This window comes from Thermobia domestica, chromosome 10 (genome assembly GCF_964235325.1).
Source record: "Thermobia domestica chromosome 10, izTheDome1.hap1.1, whole genome shotgun sequence".
In the NCBI taxonomy this organism is placed as follows: domain Eukaryota; kingdom Metazoa; phylum Arthropoda; class Insecta; order Zygentoma; family Lepismatidae; genus Thermobia; species Thermobia domestica.
Genome location: NC_137463.1, coordinates 256,832,559 through 256,854,507, shown reverse-complemented (window position 1 = coordinate 256,854,507; position 21,949 = coordinate 256,832,559). Strand labels below are relative to the sequence as shown.

The window sequence follows — 21,949 nt, the reverse complement described above, 5'->3', positions numbered from 1 at the left end:
TCAAATCAAGAACCTTTTACACTGAATGCACATCCGTTACCACGGCCCAATCTTGAAATGAATTACACGCAATATACAAATTTAAATACTAAAAGCAACTTAAGACGAAATTGATTGTTTTATATATATTTATTTCATACAGGGAAAAGCAGTCCTATATCTTTTAAACAATACCAGCTGAACTAAGATTGAAGAATATTTCCACTAATGAACATTTTTAATTTGAAATAAAGTACTTACAAAAGATGTAACTGCAGTTCAACTGTGTGTTTTGCACAGTGGGTTACAAGGTACATTTCCAAATGATCAGAAGTAAAATTTTGTCGGTGATCGGATAAAATATTCTTGTATGCAGAGAATGATCTCTCCAGATCACATGAGGTAACAGAAGCGTATTTCAACAGGGGGATGTAGTTGGGGAATATATCTTCAGGGAGGTTCTTGTTTCACCACTGAGAATCTCACACACTGCCAATAGGCTGTCCTAACCCGGGTTTCTTGGGGGAAAAGTCCTTGTTCTCTATACAGACAGTGCAGCGTACATTTTAAAAGCGGCTAGAGCACTTACAGTTTTTTACCCTCACTTAATTCATTTCACCTGTATGGCCCATGCTCTTCAGCGTGTTGCTGAAGAGGTGAGAGCGAAGTAAATCAACTAGTTTCTTCCACGAAAAAATGTTTGTTAAGACGCAACAACGTGTTCAAGTTTACAGAGATCAACTGCCAGACGTGCTACTTCCTCCGGAGTCTGTGCTAACGCGATGGGGCACTTGGATACAGGCAGTACACTTCTACAATGAACATTTTCAGAAAATTAAGCCTGTTCTTTATTCATTTCCATTGGAGTCTGCTGTGTCAGTTGGCATTGCTAGTAGCGTGATATCGCATACATAGACAGCAATTTGGTTGGGTACCTACAAACATTAAAAAGCTAGAGACTGTTGGGCGGCCTCTTCCGGAATCCATGGAAATCATAGAGGATGCAAAGAGACTTCTGCAAGGTTGCTGTGAACTACGTCTGTTACGATTTCTACCGCGTGAACCACGATGCGAAGGTTGCTTGTCAGGCGATTTTTGTGAATTTGGTGATTTATTTTGGCTTGTAGAAGCACTGGTTATTGTTTGTATCGTGGTCTTGGTTCGATCCTGGAATCCACATATCCACAACATCCATAACCTGGAATCCACAACACGCTGAAGAGAATGGGCCATACAGGTTAAATGAATTAAGTGAGGGTAAAAAAAAAAGCTGTAAGTGCTCTAGCCGCTTTTAACATGTACGATGCACTGTCTGTTTAGAGAACAAGGACTTTTTCTTCCTGAACTCCTCCCAGTCACAACACTTTAAGACCATCGTTTACAAAGCGAGCAATCATGGAATGATTCGTGCGTTTCAGCAATTTACTCATAATAAGATAGGATTTAGATGGAGCATCTTCACTTAACTCTCCAATCACTAAATTTGCTACATAACATCCCAAAACGAACTTCGAGCTAACACTTTCGAAGAGTGGATTCGTCAGGAATTAGACGCTCGCACTACTTCTCCAGAAAAGCACGGTATTTTGGCGCTTGAACTTTGTTCCAAGGAATGTGCTGCTATCATTGCTTGGCACAAGTTTTTGAAAAACTCATTCACTGAAGTATCTTGGTGCATTTGTGTCAAGGGTACTTGTTTTTCTTGCAGTTCGCAAATTTTTATTTCTTGCATGGAGTGCACTTCGTACATGTTGTTCTAACTGAGATTTCATTGAATATCCAATTTTTTTTTGTCACATACTTGGCACAACACCACTTTACTGTCCGTAGTAAACACATCATCGATAGTTACCTACGACACAATTTCGCGGATAAAGTTGAGGCAACCGGAGCCATTTCTAACTTCGACAGTCAATACAGAACACGTGCGTTTTGCAACTGCAATGTCCGACAGTCAATACAGAACACGTGCGTTTTGCAACTGCAATGTCCGCCTGTCATTCAGTTGAACAAGCGAAGTTCTTTGAGAGCTTAGGTTACCTATGATATTGCCATTGTCGCCAGCTTCTTGTAACGAACTCTTGCAGTAAATTCCTGGAAGTACACTAGCATAGTTTTAACTTGAATTGCAGGATTTGCTTTCATCTTTTTTCCCGTCCGAGCTCCGATAACAATCAAATAGACTTCATTTTAGGAATTTCCTGGTCAGTCGCCTGTCAGGCACGTGATCTGTCTTCCTCCAGAGTTGAGAATAAAAGGCGCTGCTAATGTACCCCGGAGGGAGGATTTTTTTACTTGTTTCTTCTTATATTTCTTTTGTTATCGGCGAAAATTCTGCGAAACATGGTTTGACAAATAACAAAAGAAAGAGATATTTCTCTTTCGGTAAAGAAACGAAAAGAGAGACATGACAAAATTGAATCTAGATGCAAGCATTGCACAGTTGGAGAGTTTATTATTTTATTTTAAATTAAATTTCAGTAAACGCAAAATTTTAAGACAGTTTTATGTAAAAAAAAAAGTGTAGGAACCATAGAAATATATAATCTTGGTCAAAATATGTAAAAATATGTAATATGAAACTTCAGTTGAAGCACCCTACAAGTGTGAATCACAAACATTTAAGGATTTGACGAACCTACATATGAAGAAAAAAATATGTAATTACATACAAATCTATTACATTACTTATTGCAAAATAGAGGTTACTTGTGGGGACGCTGGCAAAAATATATGATATAAAAAGGACCCAGTGATAAAAGTACGTTGACAAATTCTGGTGCAACAGCATCATGAACACACAAATACTGATGCAATTACTTAAATTGTTTTATAATGAACAACAACGTTTAATTACGAATATTGGTGTGTCAGTTTCGCGGTAACAAAAATATTAACACATCATGTATGCAGTTTGTAGCAATGGATTATGTCAGAATGGAAAACCAGGTGTTGCACGCTTGACATCAAATTAATTGCGTTTTTAGTTCATTAGGCTAAACGATCCCATGTATAGCATCTGCTACTTACGAGAGATGGCACCACCTTCTGTCACTCCCTGTTTTATATTGAGCTTTCTACAGTATGTTACCTGTCGAACATCTATTACTACGAATGTATACTGTTGAAGAATATTCAACGACCATCTTTTAATTGCAGTTGTTTATATCTTCAAACCTTCTAACACTAAAGGAAGTAGATTCCCATATAATATTCGATGGCATTTAAATTGTTTGTGCACGAATTTTGTAATACGCGCTTTTAGGATAATGGTTATTGTGCTTTATATACCTCCTGGCACAAGTATTGATACTTACAGAGAGTTGTATTCAAAAAAGAACATTTATTTATCAAGTATAACGATAAATTATTAATTATAGGTGATTTTAACATACTATCACTTATCGGTATTGCAACTAATTGGAGTGCAAATGATATTTTCATCACAGAAATTAATAACTTTATATCATTGTTAGGTTTAACAAATGTGAATAATGTCTTAGATGTTAATCATAGAACACTTGATTTGGTTTTATGCGGCCGTGATGATGTAATTAAAGTTGAGTTATGTACATCACTTCTTGTATCAGTTGATGTACACTCATGTCCAAAATGATTGTCGCATATCTATAACTGTCTTCTTGTAAGAATATAGTTTGATAATGATCTTGCAGGGTACTTTTAATATTAATACTATTTGTATAATCAGAAAATGTATATCTCTGGTAAATTTCATAGGAAAAGAATTATAAATACGAAAATTAGAATAAGTAAAACAAAATGTTTATAAATGGAGAAGAAAGTTTACTTTTTGTTTTATTATTATTATTTACTGCTCTTTTGACAGAAATTTGCCACATACATGTCTTTACTGATTATACACATACTAACATTATAAGAAATACCGGGAGAATTCGTTATCAAATTATATTCCTAGAAAAACATATTTAAAGACATGCGACAATAATTTTGGACATGAGTGTACATCACACACCGTTGCTATTTAATATTCTTTGTAATTATAAGGATACCCGAAAGAGATGTGACGTCTCTTCTTATTATAATTATCGTAGGGCAGATTTTTGTGGTATCTATAGAGGCTTAAAGAATCAAACATGGAATGACTTAAGAAATGTTAGAAATATAAATGAGGCTTTAGATATTTTCTATGATACAGTATATAAAAATATTGAAACACACGTACCAAAGTTTAACAATAGAAATAGAAGAAAATTTCCACCCTTGTTTGATGATGAAATAATTAATGTTCTAAAAAGAAAAGAGTATCATAGGAGACGCAGAAAAACTTCAAATTTTCATGACGTAGAATATAATGAATGTTTTAGACCTTCGAAAAAATTGATAAAAACTGCTTAGAATAATTACGTTAAATCTTATGAAGAAATAGTCAAACACGACCCCAAAAAATTGAAATTTATTGAATAGTAAAAGGAAAAGAAAATCTAATATTTCTGTAATGCAATACAAAGATGATTTATTAAATTCACCTTAAGAAATTGGGTTCGCTAAGTATTTTGGCAGTGTTTATGATCCTAGCCTACCTACATATACTTTGAAAGAAAATTATGACCCAGTTATAAGCTATAGCTCATCAATAACACATGTTTCTAAAAATGAAATTCAGCAATCAATAAAGAAATTAAAATCCAGCAGAACTAGTGGTCCAGATGAACTTCCCACATATTTGTATAAAGGCTGTGCCTAACCTTATTAGTTCCATTATATTTGATATTCAATTTAATTTTGAAAACTCAATTGTTTTCGGATAAATGGAAGCTGAGTAAAATAACACCGATATTAAAAACAGGAAACTCTAAGAATGTTGAAAATTATAGACCTATTGGCCTAATTTCAGTTCCTTCAAAAATTTTCGAATAAATTTTAATTAATAGAATTTTCTCGCATGTCAAATCCTATCTTTCACCTTTTCAGTGTGGTTTTTATCTAGGACGCTCAACTTTGACCAACTTAACTCCTTTTTCTCAATTTATTGCAAGTTCTGTAAATGATGGATATTACGTTGATGCAATTTATACGGACTTTCAAAAAGCATTTGATAAATTAAATCATACAGTTTTAATAAATAAGCTTCTGGCTATGGGATTTTCAACCTCTTTGATAAATATTATGATCTCTTATTTGCGAGGTAAAACATATTTTGTTAATTATAATTTTGTAAAATCTTTTATTTACGTAGCTAATTCAGGTATACCGCAAGGTTCAAATATGGGCCCATTGCTATTTTTATTATTCATTAATGGTTTTCCATGTGTTGTAAACTATAGTAATTGTTTATTATATGCGGGAGACATGAACATATTTAAAGCTATAAAAGTGAATAATGATCGACATGAACTACAAAGAGATATTAATAGTTGTTTGCAATGGTGTATCAGGAACGAATTATATTTTAACATAAAAATGTTATGTTATAACGTTTTCAAATAAAATTAATTGTCAATCTTTTGAGTATAAGATTAATAGGGAAAAGTTAAAAAGAGTAAAACTCTGTTAATGATTTAGGTGTATTATTAGATCATAAGTTTACACTTAAATGTCACATAAATAAAATTATTGCAGAGTCGTATAGGGCCCTAGGGTTTTTAATAAGGATTACAAGAGACATACATAATATCCAAGCTTTAAAACACCTTTTTATAGCGATGATTAGAAGTAAGTTGGAATACTGTTGTGTTCTTTGGGATCCTATTCATAAATTACAAGCAAATAACATAGAACGAGTCCAATTTAAATTTTTGAAACATCTTTATTTCAAATTGTATCGTATATCAGCAACTAAAAATAAGATCTCTTACTCTTCTCCTTTACTTAAATTTGATATGCATGCTCTTTACAGTAGACGTTTCCTTATTCAACAAACATATTTGTACAAGACAGTAAACTCAGTGACAGATAATTGTAATTTACTCCAATATACTAATTTCAATATACCAAAACGATTATTGCGTAAGAATTTTGTATTTAACATAACGAGATCTCATATTACAATCCACCAGGAGTCCTTCATAGTTAGAGCTTGTACAATCCGCGGCAAAAAACCTGCAACATGAGGATGTAAGTTTATTGTGAAACTACGCCTAACAGCACAGGGAATGAAAATAATGTCTAAGTGGAAGGAATCACCCAGGATAAATCTCGGCCTCCTCCCGTGCACACTTATTTTGGAGCAAAATACTTCGTCATTTCACAATAAACTTATATGCTCATGTTGCAGGTTTTTTGCCGCGGATTGTACAATCACCTGGTTTCATCAGATTAGGATCTTGACTTATGTTATCCTATCTTTGTATATTTGCGTATTCTCAAAAATTATATTTTGAAAAGACATTATGTATGGAATAATTAAGTAAGAAGTGTTATCTCTATGAATGTTGAACCAATACAGAAGACTAATATCCATTTTTATATTTTTCATATTTTTCATTTTTTAAAAAAAATATGCTACTAATATTTTAATTTTGTTTTTATTTTTTAACTTGTATTTTTCCTTCTTTACATGTATGTTTTTTCTTTCTTTCAATATATAGATATATATGTATTTCATATGTAATTATGTGTGTATATCTATGTTCCTCTGTAAATGGAGTTTGGCTCTGTAGAACACTATTATAAATAAATAAATAATAATAATGTGTTTAATGCACAAGAGAATGAAGTCCGTATTTGGTCTCTTTGGTCATATTTTATCTTTAAGATCTCTATCTGAAACTCCTTTCAAAACTTAAAAGAAACATGTTCAGGTATTTTTAACAATTCTTATAAAGTTAAAAAAGGGCTAACTTTTTCATATATTCCGAACAAAATTTATGTATTTTTTCTCAACTTTGAGTATTTGACTTAATTCCCTTGTGCTTTGAACTCTCCAGATAAAGGAAAATGAGGATAATTTAAAGTGTTCCCTTCTGTGCATAATTTATGTAAATCTAAGATAAAAAATGAAATGAAATCTTTGAGTTTTACGTCCCACGGTTATGCCGGTTAGGCTAAAGGAGACGGTGATGAGAGTAATGAATGAAATGGTGGAATGAAGAAAGTGGGAGGAAACGGGAGAACCCCGAGAAAACCCACGCACACGGTGTTTGTCCACCACAAAGTTCACTTGGCGGGGGCTGGGATCGAACCCGGGACCCCAAGGACCAGAGGTGAACGCTCTACCACTGAGCCACCGCGGCCCCTAAATCTAAGATAAAGTATTCCCTTCTGCGGATAATTTATGCAAATTCAAGAGAAAGTGTTCCCTTCTGTGAATAATTTATTTAAATCCAAGACGAAGTGTTCTCTTCTGTGAAAAAATTATGTAAATCCAAGAGAAAGTGTTCTCTTCCGTGGATGATTTATGTGAATCCAAGAGAGGGTGTTTTCTTCTTCGAATAATTTATGTAAATCCAAGAGAAAGTGTACCCTTCTGTGGATGATTTATATAAATCCAAGAGAAAGTGTTTCCTTCTGCAGTCCTCACGTATTCTGATGAGAATGAAGTTGACTTTCAAAAATTAACAAACAATACTGTTAGTGATCGCGAAGTCTATAACACTCAACATGATGAAACCAAATATAGTAAAGGTTCTAAACGTACTCTAATTTCACTTAAACTAATACCAAATACAGTGAGACTCTAATTATCTGCATTCTGGTAATCTGGAACAATATAAGGATTTAACTTAAGTTAGAAAATATTGAAATGCGAACTCTATGTATACTATGCGTTGGTACATCAATAATTTCCCTGAAATTTCAATTTGAAATAACGTTAAAATGTAGTTACATTTCATTGCGATTTTCAAGGTCTACGTTTGGAAAATTCTATGTTGATATTTCCATAATTTCATAGATATTATATTTCTCTATTATTAAATATATTTATTTGTTTATTTTAACCATTTAATTGGGAAGCATTTCCATAAAATAGGTCTTATGTGTAGCTACTGAGCAGCATTGCCCCAATTATGGTAAAATATCATAAGAATACTCTCAGTAATTACCAACAGTTTCGTTAAAATATTTTCTTACAGAGCAAGAAACCACAAATAAAAAAAGAAAAAAAGAACTTTCGCAGAACGTAGGAGATAAAGCTTCTACAAACTTCTAAATTTGACTGTCCCCCTGTTAAAGAAGATTAGAAGTATCTAAAGAAGTGACTCACAAAGCATGTATATGAATATTGTATGAAAGCAATAATGCCAATTAAATGATCACTGAAGTTATAATTCGTGTGGATAATGTAATAGAATGGTATGTTGCTTGAGAGCAGCACTGCCCATTAAAGGGTTAATGCCTTTGACAGAGCAATATGCTCCGTTTAAAAAGAGTCAAATACAAATGAAAATAACAGAAACGAAGGTAAATACGTGAAAAGTTGATGACGTAATAATGAAGATGCAAGAATGAATTCAATTATATCATATTGCAAAACACATAATTAAACATTAAAAACCTCGATCAATAATTACTTATAATAGTCATATAATTGTACACATAATTTTAAATCAAATGATAATTTACTTGTAATAATTGCGAATTCTAGAAACGTACCTATGGAACATAAGACAAAGAGAAATCAACCATTATCTTGTTAGTAATTAACTGATTGTGAATATTGCAAAATTTAATTGCTAGAGAATGATGACAGTGAATACTATTGGATCTGCTAATAAGAAAAAAAATGTGTATGTAATCTCAAACGAACAGATTTTACATTTAGTTTAATATATTCAATAAAAAAAGTATTATCTTAAAATAAAGATAAATCTACGTAAAATATTTATTTACGAACATAATTCCGGATACAGATGAACGTCTGTTTACACTGGAATATCTAAGAAACCTAAGCAATGATAATATAGGACAATAATAATAATAATAATAATAATAATAATAATAATAATAATAATAATAATAATAATAATAATACATAACAACATGTAAGTAATAACAAGAAAGTTGACAATAACTACTAGAATTTATCCACTAAAATGACGTCGTAGTGCAGAGTTATATACAGCTTCAGAATTAAATAAATCTACGCGTGTATGTGATATTTTGGTGTATAATTTAGAAAATCTGTAGAACATAGAACGTTGAACTATTTAAAGTCTAGATCGTACTATATGAAACAGATGAATGTTACGTGTTTCTCTGAAGGGAATTAGGAAATACAATTCCGAGTAGCGTTTCGGATCTGAGCTGGCCATACGTGAGTTTATACAGATTTTATAACGGGTCTCTGATTTTATAACGATTGTTGAATATTTAGTGTTCGTAATAGTTCATGTTTTTACATGGCACATATGCGATGTACTATAAATGAATTATTGCAAGGAAAAAGTCTAGGACTGAGTTTGTATGGGATAGATTTGTTGGAATTAAATCTTGTACATCGACAAAATAATTAATAGTTTCATACAATAAAATATTTTGAAGAGACAATTTATGGGTAATTAGAGTAGGAATAAAATATTCCGACGACATATTTGAATAAAGGGGGGCCGCGGTGGCTCAGTGGTAGAGCGTTCACCTCTGGTGCTAGGGGTCTCGGGTTCAAACCCTGCTCCCGCCAAGTGAACCTTGTGGTGGACAAACACCGTGTGCGTGGGTTTTCTCGGGGTTCTCCCGTTTCCTCCCACTTTCTTCATTCCACCATTTCATTCATAACTCATTATCACCGTCTCCTTTAGCCTAACCGGCATAACCGTGGGACGTAAAACTCAAAATTTCATTTCATATTTGAATAAGTTACCCTGTTTATTGCAGCCGATCTATTCTACTTGTTTAAAAATACAATATTTATTTCAGTCAATCTATTATACTTATTTAAAATACAATATTTATTTCAGTCAATCTATTGTATTTTTTAAAAATACAACATTTACTTTTGTCAATTTATCGCACTTTTTAAAATAGAATATTTATTTCAGTCAATCTATTGTACTTTAGTACAATATTTAATTCAGTCAATTTATTGTACTTATTTAAATACAATATTTATTTCAATCAATTTATCGTACTTATTTAAAATACAATATTTATTTCAGTCAATCTATTATACTTATTAAAAATACAAATAACAAAGGAAATTATATTGGACATTGTAAATCATTAATGTGGGTTGGAAATTAAGGACTCCAGCTTTCACAAATATATTCAACTTTATTGCATAAATTTGTAATATAACATTTTGATTTCAGAAATGCCAGTCATAAGTCTTCTCGTTCTTATAATGTAACCAACACGTTTATATGTTTCGTAAGTTAAATAATTCAAATGAAGCTTAAATGTTAATTTAGTAGCAAGTGTAATACCCAAATCAAAAACAGAATCAATCTTATCAAACTATAATGGTATTTTTCTAAAATTTTCTTAGTAACAGCAATAGAGCTTTTGTTGATATCAAATGATAAATAGTTAATTAACGAATCAATATCATGTTGTTTGTTAGAATCAATAATGGAGTTAATGTCTTCATAAAATTTTAGACCATTAGCGTGAAGTAATTATAAGTGGTATTTGACGATAGAAGACAAATAGTTAATGCAGAGATAATATATATATGTTTAATTCACATTGCGAAACTACAAACTATGTGAATCCAATACTCAAACTTAAAGTCTAGAACCTGTGCCTGCAACGGGGGGGATTAAGGATAGATCCTTCTCCTCGGGCGCTGAATTCATAGCAAAAAGCCATTACTTGCTATATCTTACTGTTTATGCTCAATAGGAATTAACGTTAAAACTCGGGTTGAGTTGAGTTGATTTGAAGTTTAACGTTAAGTTTAGCAGCGAGGCTATATGAGACGTGGACCTAGTGATTAACGTTGGTCATTAAAATAAAATGAAATATTTCAGTTTAAGGTCCCACAATTATCCCTCATAAGCTAAGGGAGATGGCGATTAAGGCAAATGAATGATGATAAAAGAATTGGTGGAATGAGAAAGTGGGAGGAAACGGGAGTACCCCGAGAAAACCCACGGACATGATGTTTCCCACCACAAACCTACTTGGCCGGGGATAGAACCATGGACTCTACGCACCAGAGGATAGCGCTCTACCACTGAGCCACCAAATAAAGTCTTCTTTTTCTTATGAATACCCCCAATTATTCAGTTTTTGCATATTTAGATTGCATCCAGAACCCATTTGTAAAGATAATTGGATTTCTCTCTTATCTTCATTCCATATTTTCTTCCTCTTTCCTTACCTAAATGAGGGTAGAGCTCCGTGGCTAAGTAGCTACTGTACACGCCTTTGGCGTGGGAGACCCGGGTTCGATTTCCGGCAGGAGCTCATGTTGTTCGGATTCCACGTTAATCAATAGGTCCACGTCTCATATAGCCTTGCTGCTCAACGGGACGCTAAACTAAAATCAACTCAACTTAAGTAAATGAGAGTGTGTCCTTAAGAGGTAGCTATGCGAATATATCAGAAAAGGTGTTTTTCAGACTAGTTTTCCTCCAATTGATCTGTATATTTCCCCCATTTCCTTCTCTCAAGTCACTATTCACCAGCGGAAAAGAGAACTGTGAAATATATCCTTTGCACTATCTTATATCCTACAAAGTGTGACATAAAATTCTTCGTGATACCGAAAATCGAATAAGACAAGAAAAACAGGAGATAAAGAATTGTGTGTCTTGAGAGAAACGAGGAAAGAAGGAAGTTGACGAAATTCTGAGTGACATCTATCCTCTGTAGGGAAAACGAGACGTTTCAATAAAAGAAGACAAAGATCTCACAGGTTGAGAATGATGCTCCGTGAAATGTTAGGTATTTCATATGCCTTTTGTGTTACTGGATAAGGCGCCTGTAGAATATTGCTTTAGAAAGAGGTTTTCTAATACAGGAAAAGGCAAGAAACCAATATAGAGATTTTTTATACTGTGTGTCCTGTTTAAAAAGAGCTCTGTGGTTTATCCAGAATTTTGAACTTAGGGGGTGTTCAAAAAATCTCGGGGGGAGGGGTGCAATCTTGCATTACTTTTTTTTATTACAAATTTTAACATTCGTTGATGCAACGAACGATTGCATTGGATTTCCTTCCTTATCCAGAGCCAATTAGCGTCGACTTTCTCATGCTTGGTATGACGTCGAGATGAAATCGTTGGCAATCGATTAATCAAACGTTGTTGTGACCATCACAGCCGTGTAAAAGTTGATTTCCATTCAATCTTGTGTTGCGTGCTTTGTTTGAAAATTTATCTTGTCGAAAGTAAGTTGTTTTATTCTATTAGTATTTAAAAACAAGAATTCAAAATCTTTTAAAAACCAAAATAGCAAGTTTTTAATGGCGTCTTCCCGTTCTGCCTAAAGGCCCTCCAGCACTTTGTAGAAAATATTTTAAATGATCTTTAAGTTAACATATAAGTCAATAGAGTATTAGAAGGAATATTCTTTAGTTTAGCTTCGAATGCTGAAGAAGCCGACAAACTCCGAATTTGGGTTTACATACGCGCCATTTTGGTTATGATTTATGTTGTGACCACATTTCTTCAGTGTACTCCACTTCAATGTTTAATACAATTTAAACCATCTACTAACAATTTTCAGTGCAATAGACTTAGTTACCAAAGCTGCGACATTTTTGTTAAAACCACCCTTGTAGTTGACAAATATGCACCATCTTTCTGAGGATATGTATTGTGGATTTTATGCAAGGAATTTACCTATAATCTTACTTACGTTTAACAGCCCGTTCTCTTAACAATAATAAAACACAGTTTGTTCATGTTCAGTAGAATTAATTCCCATTTTCAAATAAAAGCTGTTAATCAGCGAACGTAACGTAACGGAGCGATAACTGTTAACGATTAGAAATAACCGTTACTCAAAGACCACATCCTTTTCCTTTTAGAATAAGGATAATATAATATGGTAGGAGAATAATGATAGAATCGGCTATAAAATAATTCGAATGATTCCAGTGAATGTACCACATGAAAAAATGAAATCGGAGTGTTTTATTTTATATCTTTACCCAAAAACCCGGCTAAAAAAGTTTAAAATGAATACTGGATCGTAATTAATACTTGGCTGTAATCTGACGTTTATCATATTATTTTTATTAAAATACTTAGATGTATTTATTCTAGAGCTTCTTCGTGGCTAAGTGGTTAGCATACGCGTCTTTGGCGTGGAAGACTCGGGTTCGATTCTCGGCGATAGCTCATGTGGTTCAGAATCCACGTTAATCAGTAGGTCTCGTCTCATATAGCCTCGTTGCTGAAAGGAGCGTTAAACTCAAAATCAACTCAACTCAACTCTATTTATTCAAACAGAAGGAAGTTTAAAATGTATGCCAAAAATGGAGTTTCTTACGAGCGAATTAAGTTACACAGATATGTGTCCAAGCATTTTTCGGAATTCTATTTCTAAACTGGGAAATTTCATCCCTACTAGGTATAATCTCTCTACTAAAGTGTCAGAGATTGATCAGTTCCACCGCTTTCCTGCAATCGATTAAATCTCAATAATATATTTGATCTTCAATATAACCTCTTTACTCAAACCGGAAGAGGTAAAAATTCACTACGATTCCCTTTTTCAACAATGGTCTACATCAACCATGTGCAACAGCTGGCCAACGAACCATTTCATTCGGCACGCCTGATCCCTTATTGAAAATATACTTCTTACATAATCTTATACTGAATTGAAAGTATTTCCTGGATAACTTCACTTTGGAAAATATCATGCGCATTGGAATATCCAGTGTACCGCAAAAATTTGAGAGACTAGTTCAGAACATGAAGAGCTAAATTCACCACGAAAATCGTAAATAAGTAATTTTTTTTTCTTTTCATTAGTAAATAAAAATCATTGTCACAGTTATCATTATAACTAGAGAGCGGATTTTAAGGTGCAGCACTTCTCCGAAAAGGTAGTTGTTATAACACAGTTCAAAATATGTATTTCCGGGCATAAAACAAATTGAAATGAACGCACTTCGTTGCACCTTTTTAGTGAATGTTGCACCTTTTTTGCTAGATTCATAAAATTTCCCTTTTTCTTATTTCTTTTAGCCTTCAGCACCTTTATTGTCCCTTTTTTCTCTCTTTTTTTTAAAAATTTGGACAACAATATGTTTTATTTTCAACCTAGTTTACACATAACATTCCATAAATTAAGGCGCAATCTTGACGGATTTGCTAGGAATAAATTTGAACCAAATTTGCAAAACAATCCGGATATAAAAATCTTTGCAACGTCAACTGAACTTCCTGTCCATGCGCTTATAAGATGCGTACCACTTGGTTGCCGTTGATGTCGAGCGAAATTTCTCTACATAAGGATCTCCTGACCTCCAAGCGACAGAAACTAACATTTGAAAATATAGAAATGTTGTGCATAATCAAGTATAACCAGTTTCTGAAGACCCAGTAGTATGTGACAGTTTCTCAAGCCACAATATTGGTAAATTAAAGTTTTCTTTTTTAAAATACCGAGTTGGTTTTAACCACAATTTTATTACAAGAATGTTGAATGTTGTACAAGTTTGGGATTAAATAAAACATTTTTGCAATTTATGTCCAATGTTTAAAGCCAAGATTTTAACAATATTTGCTGGTGTAGTGAATAAAGAATGTTCATGTAAATGTATTCTATAGTACGTAATAAAGATATCATATTAGCACCGTTTTTTGCAACGTTTTGAATGATTTTTCAGCCCCTTTTATTCCCTTCTTCCTACCACATTTTTGCACCTTAAAATCCGGTCCCTAATTATAACAGTTTTTGTGTTCCTGTGAAAGTGTACAATGAACGAGCTTCTGTATTAAATATGGCCATTTGACTGTTATGAAAATGTTATACATTGTCTCATATGGCCATTTGATTGTTATGAAAATGTTATACATTGTCTCATATGGCCATTTGATAGTTATGAAAATGTTATACATTGTCTCATATAACCATTTGATTGTTATGAAAATGTTATACATTGTCTCATATAACCATTTGATTGTTATGAAAATGTTATACATTGTCTCATATGGCCATTTGATTGTTATGAAAATGTTATACATTGTCTCATATGGCCATTTGATAGTTATGAAAATGTTATACATTGTCTCATATAACCATTTGATTGTTATGAAAATGTTATACATTGTCTCATATAACCATTTGATTGTTATGAAAATGTTATACATTGTCTCATATGGCCATTTGATTGTTATGAAAATGTTATACATTGTCTCATATAACCATTTGATTGTTATGAAAATATTATACATTGTCTCATATGGCCATTTGATTGTTATGAAAATGTATTACATTGTCTCCTATGGCCATTTGATTGTTATGAAAATGTTTTGTATTGTCTCATATGGCCATTTGATTGTTATGAAAATGTTATACATTGTCTCATATGGCCATTTGATAGTTATGAAAATGTTATACATTGTCTCATATGGCCATTTGATTGTTATGAAAATGTTATATAAATACATTGTCTCATATGGCCATTTGATTGTTATGAAAATATTATACATTGTCTCATATGGCCATTTGATTGTTATGAAAATGTATTACATTGTCTCCTATGGCCATTTGATTGTTATGAAAATGTTTTGTATTGTCTCATATGGCCATTTGATTGTTATGAAAATGTTATACATTGTCTCATATGGCCATTTGATTGTTATGAAAATGTATTACATTGTCTCCTATGGCCATTTGATTGTTATGAAAATGTTTTGTATTGTCTCATATGGCCATTTGATTGTTATGAAAATGTTATACATTGTCTCATATGGCCATTTGATAGTTATGAAAATGTTATACATTGTCTCATATGGCCATTTGATTGTTATGAAAATGTTATATAAATACATTGTCTCATATGGCCATTTGATTGTTATGAAAATGTTATACATTGTCTCATATAACCATTTGATTGTTATGAAAATGTTATACATTGTCTCATTATAACAAGATGGATTGGCGTGAATTTTTAAACCAACCCTCGTATTATTCCAACATCAATTCTTGGAAATGAAATGCGACTAATCAACAGTTGGAGGAGAACAACGCTCAGGAATTTCTCACCCAAAAGGTACCTCACTTATCCAGACAGCTCTGCTTCCTCCCGTCAGCCCATATTTGGAGGAAAAATTTTGCTACTCTCGTGCTGTCCGCCCACGCACCAAGCCCTCATGACGATGACAGATTTTTACGTGACAATGTGAAGTCTATCAATAATCGTCGATTGTACAATTTATTCGAACAATCAGTGTTTTTAGTGTGATTTCTATGAACTTATGAACTATTCGTTATATATTATTAGCAATATAATAACGCAAAAACTTAATGTTCTCTACGAACTATATTTTAGTTTGTCAGTGTATTCTAGCGCCGCTGACTGGCAACTATGCGACGCAGGTGAAGGTCCGGAGAGAGGACTCTCATTCTCTTTTTCTCAACATATGAAGTTGCAAGTGTATATACTCTCAAAAGGGAGAGTATAAGTCTTTCGAAATGTAAAGTTGGAATATTTCATAATGTCAAGCTAGTGCAACATACTATAAGTTACATTCTCAAATATTAATCTGCATCAAGCATAAGTACAACCAACAGGAAGAATGTAATGAACTCACACTACGTAAATCCTGATAGTCTACTATTCAGATAATAATTTTCACGCCGCCTAATAAACAAATATGTTTTGTGAACCTTATACAGCGCTCAAAGTGAAGTTTCTGCAGTGGACTGCATAGCCACTAACCGATTCATCATCTTCGTTCGGTCCATAATTTCGCGTATTATTTCGCTTACGTGTCGATTCGTTTATCGCAGTGTTTGGGCCATCTTTTTCGTCTAAGTGAAATATTGTGTCTTGTGCTGTCATACGTTTGTAAATGTTTTATATTCATTGAAGTTTAAATCAAATACAAATGTTTCGCAAATATTTTCTTTTTCATGTGCAGTGAAAATAATACTTAATGATTTCAAAGTGTGTAACCTATATTGTCTCTTTCTCAGCAAATGGAGAATGTTACTTTTTAATAGTGTACATGGCTTAGAGTAAAACCAAACAGGTAAGGTATTTCTGAACAGTGGAGAACAAACGTTACTTTCGTATCTCACTATCCATCTGGCGTAAATCATGCATTGCTGTCCCACTTTGTATTCTCTTACAGGCAACGAGCAGCATATCTTGGAGCTGACGCAACAGCGACGGTGGGTATACGGCTCATGCCTCTGATATATTTAACGCCCGAATCCTAGGACCGTGGGAGTGAGACTATTTGTTTACTTGCCAGTTCCTTATTGGATCTATTAGTCTTTTACAAATGAATGATGTTAAGGAAGACTCCAAAAGAGATTCAAGGTTCGAATCCCAATATTATTATATCTGGCTTTCGTCACGTAAACAAACTCCTTTCATATCATATAACCATTTGATTGTTATGAAAATGTTATACATTGTCTCATATGTCCATTTGATTGTTATGAAAATGTATTACATTGTCTTCTATGGCAATTTGATTGTTATGAAAATGTTTTGTATTGTCTCATATGTCCATTTGATTGTTATGAAAATGTATTACATTGTCTTCTATGGCAATTTGATTGTTATGAAAATGTTTTGTATTGTCTCATATGGCCATTTGATTGTTATGAAAATGTTATACATTGTCTCATATGGCCATTTGATAGTTATGAAAATGTTATACATTGTCTCATATAACCATTTGATTGTTATAAAAATGTTATACATTGTCTCATATGGCCATTTGATTGTTATGAAAATGTATTACATTGTCTCCTATGGCCATTTGATTGTTATGAAAATGTTTTGTATTGTCTCATGTGGCCATTTGATAGTTATGAAAATGCTATACATTGTCTCATATGGCCATTTGATTGTTATGAAAATGTTTTGTATTGTCTCATATGGCCATTTGATAGTTATGAAAATGCTATACATTGTCTCATATGGCCATTTGATTGTTATGAAAATGTTTTGTATTGTCTCATATGGCCATTTGATAGTTATGAAAATGCTATACATTGTCTCATATGGCCATTTGATTGTTATGAAAATGTTATACATTGTCTCATATGGCCATTTGATTGTTATGAAAATGTTATACATTGTCTCATTTGACCATTTGGTTGTTATAAAATGTTATAAATTGTCTCATATGGCTCTTGACGCCAGTAAGTCCTCTGTAATTGGCCCACCCCTCGTACCAAGTTGCACCTACCTGGTCTACATAGATCGAAAACAATAAGACATACCGTAACGAGTAGCGATTTTATAAAATTGATTTAGCGTTCTAAGAATAGGTACTAACTTTCTCTTAACCCCCAATTCGAACCGGGAGTGATAGAAAGGAACCACTTTGGGTTTTACCGTTGATGGTTATAGAGTGAAAACGGTAAAAGTGGTTTTCTATAATGAATTAAGCGTCCTAAAATTATGTTTCAGCTCCACTCTAATTTTTTTATTAGAACCGTAACTGGTAGCTATAATTCTACTTTCACTTCTGGTTTCAATAAATAAACAATCTATTAAAATGCTATAATAGCAATTACGAGCGCCTGAGCTCCAACCTATAACTTTAGCTTTCAAGTATTTGATTTACGGTTATGTGTGATTTCACGTTTAACTGAGACAAACATTTTAAGTATTTGTACTTTAAATAGTCTAAATTAGTTAACTGTCTTTTTCATAACGTTTATGATATAAAATTATTGTTCAAAGCCTTTGTATTTTAATAAGCCTTCTCTAAACTCAATGCATGTGAATTGTGCTTCCATCTTCCGAGTTCTTTTAAACTATGTTTAAATGTTTGTGGTCAATCCTTTCGACAATGAGATCTCGGAAACTACAGGCTCTAGAAAGATGACGTTTTCACTGATCGATTAGAAATTTTGCGTAGGTTGCCCAGTTCTAGTTGATTTTTTTAAAACATGGCCATTATTTCTTTATTACATTTCTTTTAGTGTACACTGGAAGCGTTGAAATTAAAATAAAAAAAAAAAAACAAACACTAAAGCATCATATCCTATGCGTTATACATTCCAACGCCACATTGTTGTATACGTCTCAGGCGTTTGTTCCATGGCCAAATAATAGTGAAAAAGGAAGGATAACCATTTCTCGAGTCTTAAGATAAATATTTTTTAAGTTAAATTGGGTTTTGCCCAATGAACACCATATATAACTGACATTATAATTAATTGTATATGTAATATACGTATTTGCTTATTACATACTGCATGCAGGAAGAAAGAAAACACTGGTCATACATGAATTAGAAACTCCAACCGGAAGTAGGTTCAAATCTTGCAAACAGTGCGAGATATTGAGAAAAAACAATCGAAAAAATCTCCCTTTTATGATACCCCTTGCCGATTTTTTTTTAAAAACAAAACGTCTTTCACTTCTGTCTGTAAAGAGACATGTACGTATGTTATGAGGAATGAGAAGGAGATTTGTGCTCATGTGCGAATGATGCGCTGTGTAGAGAACGCAGGTTCAGCTATTAAAAAAAAAAAAAAAAAAAAACTATATACAAATATACAAACCAAACTCCTTTATGGGGCGGGGCTGCGGTGGCTCAGTGATAGAACGTTCACCTCTGGTGCTAGGGGTCCCGGATTCTATCCCAGCCCCCGCCAAGTGAACTTTGTGGTGGACAAACACCGTGTGAGTGGGTTTTCTCGGGGTTCTCCCGTTTCCTCCCACTTTCTTCATTCCACCATTTCATTCGTTACCGGTACTCATCATCACTGACTCCTTTAGCCTAACCGGCATAAGCGTGGGACGTAAAACTCAAAGATTTCATTTCATTTTTCCTTTATTGGGTGTACACGTGACACTGGTGCTTGTTGAATGTAACAGTTGTATCAAACTGGGTCCTTTATGCTTTCATTTCGCTTTAAATACGAATCCTAAAAGGGAAGAGAGTTCTAATATTCCAAACATTTTCATCAACCTATTGTTCCCGAGCGAAGAACCGTTTTCCAGCTATCATAAAAAAGCATTTCAGTTTTCACGTTCATCAAATAGCTCATTGTTAAAATGATCATATGTTAAATAGCTAACCGCAAGGCATGTTCGAATTACATTACTATTTGGAATATCTCTCTGGAGCCAATATTGAATCACGTTTAATAATTTAATTTGCTTTCAGTAATTCTATACATTTATTGACAAGTTCTATGTAATATTCCACTTGGAGAAGTTTTAACTTTCATAAATAATGTGAGATACACGTTTATGGTCTGGTAACTAGGTTTCACTGATCGTGCGATAATTATTCAGATATCTATTACCAAATGCTCGTTCCCTAAAGGAATTCCTCTAACTGGTTACTCGATATCCTTTGGTAATCAGATCATGTTCGCTAGATGCCTCTACACATTCTTCTAAAATATTATTTTTGAAATAATCAATATGTGCAATACCCTTATAAAGGCAAGTGAAAAAATAATTTTGTCATAATAAATATGTTCAGCTTCAACTACATATATTCTTTGTTATTATTGTTTTGAACCAAGCGTAAGCTCGTGTTCGAACTCCAAAGAGAAGAATTCCAAGTAGTTTAATTAAATGTACAACGCTACTACTTATACATATCGTTATATCGTTTTTCTACACGCAAACTCAATTTTGGGGCCGCAAAAAAAAAAAAAAAAAAAAAAAAAAATTGTGCCCCCTGATCCCAAAATACATCAAAAGATCTAATATATTTCAATCAACAATTTTCTTGAGCTATTGTTTAGATTCAGGGGGGAGATTTTAACCAACTTTTTATTGCGATATTCTGTTCACATTCGGTTAGGTTAGGGTAACATTTAATACAGACAGTATTGCCGAGCGAGCGTTGGCAAGTGAAGGCGGGTTAGAGGCAGGGCACATTGTTCTCTATCTTCGTTAGTGTTGGCCCCCATTACTAAACAGTTACCTTTTCTTCTATGCCTTGTATGTGGAGACCTACCCACACAATCACTTAACTCAGTATGATATGCTTATTCTGTAGAAAATACGACAGCTCGATTTAGGGAAGTTCAAAAAGTTTGTGGCCCCTGATCCATATACTAATTATTGGCTAAGATCGTAATCTTTTGATGCATTTTTTGGATCATTCCTAAAATTCTTATTTTAAGCAATAGATGCATGTTCCAAAATACCAACAAAAGCTTCAGAGATATAACGAGCTATGCATAATTTACTTCTAAAATCAATTGGATCCAAATATAGTACAGAAACAAATGGTTTTGTTTCACGTTTTGGAATTACAGTATATTTCAGAGTATGGAGGTTCGATATTGCTTCTATCATTTATTATATTTTAATAGGGAGATAATGAAGCATATTATTGAGACGCTGATTCTTTAGCAAATCACCATTTCTCGTTATCAGTTACAATCTCGAAATTCTAGTTCGTCCCATTCTTGTAGAGAAATAAATTCAAAAGATTGAAACTATAGTGGGTTAAATTCCAAAGTTGGTCGATTGTCTCCAGCAAAATTTTGAAAATTTACAGGGAATAAATGGATAATTTGTTCGTTTGTGTACTTGATAATATGTAAGAAGAGTGGAAGAAATTGTGTTTATTTTTCTTTATAAGCAAGCGCAAGGAACTACTTCGCGCAAGGTTGTATTGTGGGAAAGTAAGGAGCATTCGTATTCTGAACATGGCTGCTGGTGAACACGTTCCACTTGGTATCTTTACGCAGCGGCGAGAAATTACACTTAATTTTGAAAAAGAAATTGGGTCCAAAATGGCCCGAACGTTAACCTAACCGGTCATACCCTACATTATATATTAGGGATGGCCTTTTTTGAAAAATCTGTTTTTCGATTTTCGGAAAGTTCATTTTTCGTTTTTTCTTTTTTTCGCTTTTTCGAAAAATTTTTCGTTTTTCGTTTTTTCGAAAAAAATTTCGATTTTCGTTTTTTCGAAAAAAAATTCGATTT

The 21,949-nt window shown here is 33.2% G+C and overlaps 1 protein-coding gene across 2 annotated transcripts in view; it reads right to left on the bottom strand.

Moving 5' to 3' along the window:
* The window catches only part of LOC145663167 (neuropeptide CCHamide-1 receptor-like), a 752,389-nt gene that overhangs the window by 243,297 nt on the left and 487,143 nt on the right, over positions 1-21,949 (bottom strand). The gene's annotated exons all lie outside the window — the stretch shown is intronic.